The sequence below is a fragment of the Rana temporaria genome, chromosome 5, assembly GCF_905171775.1.
Source record: "Rana temporaria chromosome 5, aRanTem1.1, whole genome shotgun sequence".
NCBI lineage: Eukaryota > Metazoa > Chordata > Amphibia > Anura > Ranidae > Rana > Rana temporaria.
The window spans coordinates 257,842,556-257,844,412 of NC_053493.1; positions in this window are offsets into that span (position 1 = coordinate 257,842,556).

Below are 1,857 nucleotides of genomic sequence, written 5' to 3' on the forward strand. Positions count from 1 at the left end.
TGTCTCTGGAGTCCATACCTCTCTTAATACAAGAAAGGACTTTGCTTGCTTTGGAAACCGCAGCTTGGCATTGCATGTTATTATTGAGCTTATGATCTACCAAGACTCCCAGATCCTTCATTACAGATCCCCCCAGTTGTACTCCCCCCTAGCATGTATGATGCATGCATATTCTTAGTCCCTAAGTGCATAACTTTACATTTATCAACATTAAACCTCATCTGCCACTCAGTCGCCCAATTAGACAGAGCATTGAGGTCGGCTTGTAAATTGGTGACATCCTGCAAGGACGTTATTCCACTGCATAGCTTGGTGTCATCTGCAAAGACAGAAATGTTACTTTTGATCTCAGACCCAATATCATTTATATATATATTGAAAAGTAAGGGTCCCAGCACTGAACCTTGGGGTACACAACTAGGTGAAGGGGAGCCAAGGCTAAACAGCCATTTGCTCTGCTGAAGGCCCACACAATCGTCAAACTTGTATTGAAGTGTCCCTTGCACCCGAGCAGGGACCTGTTTTTAACGCCACACTGCATATAATTCTAGCTCTATTTCAGGCATGCAACAAGTGGCCTACTTGCCTGTAAGATAGGGCCTTAATGCAGCCATCTTTGTCCAGGGCTCAGAAATGCCCCTCGTGTTTTAGTCCCATTTCTCCACTGTAGTTGGACCCTGATATGCTGGTTCTAGAGGGCTCTGAATCTGGGCAGAATAAAGAGAATGTTGAGGCAGTGTTGGAGGAAGCTGCAGATGTCACGCCCTCACATTAAAGAGGGAGCTTTACAAAACTCTAGCATTGAAAAGCTCACTACCTATGTTCCCTAAAGCCTTGGCATAGTGCAGGTTGACAGTCGGCCTTCTCACCACACCCCCCCTTATGCAGAAAGAAACCCACAAACTTGTTCATTAACGGATGGAATGTGCAGTCTGCGATTGAGTCACGTCTGGAAGGGTTTTCACCCCCTTCCAAAAAAAATATTTTCTGAACACTATCCATTGGAAATGTTTGCAAAAAAGTGGGCCAAACATCTTGTATGTACTGAAGATGTTCTTTTAAAGATTCTACTTGCAGAAAATTTGAGGTGCTCCTAAAGGTTCCTTTTAACCTGGCAAGTAGCACTTGCTGCTATTGTATGTCAAGCTGCAGCTAACTGGACTAGGGCAATATATGACCAACATAATCATGTGGTTGAAGAGCTTTTACAACAACGATCTATCCCAATCCATAATGTTCAGGTGCTAAACTACGACAGCGCATATCTTGCAAAAATGTCCTTGATGGTGGTTTTACCCCAGTAGCTACACAGTAAAAGCCTCAGGTGTGGTGTAAAGTGAGTCTTTAATCCAGATTGCAAGTACTTGGGGTTGGTACTCTTTTATAGCATGCAATGCCATGGTATTTGGTGTGCAAGTTCCAGACTTGTTGTAAAAACACAACTTCTGTTTTTTTTTCTTTTTTTTTTTTTTTATTGCTTTGGAACACATATCTAGAATGGTGCTAATTTTCTGGCTAAAAGCTTGGACAGCAGAAGCTGCCTGTAAGATTCCTAACATGTATGCCCTTTCAAGATAGACATTTTTTTTTTTTTCATCAAAAAAATCTCACTGGGGTTGGATCATCTTGCTTACTCGAAGGTGACAAAACACCCCTAGCTTCTCTAAATGCAGAGCATCTCTAGGGGAGTCTTAAGTGCTTACTGGGGATAATATTGACATGGTCGAGCAAATAAAAGTGAATCCACTGCCACCTGATGGCTTGCACACAAGGGTCCTTTCTAAGCCATTCATTTTTTTTTTAGAGGTTCTTTGACTGGCATGATACCACTGGATTGGTGGAAGGCAAAGGTGGTGC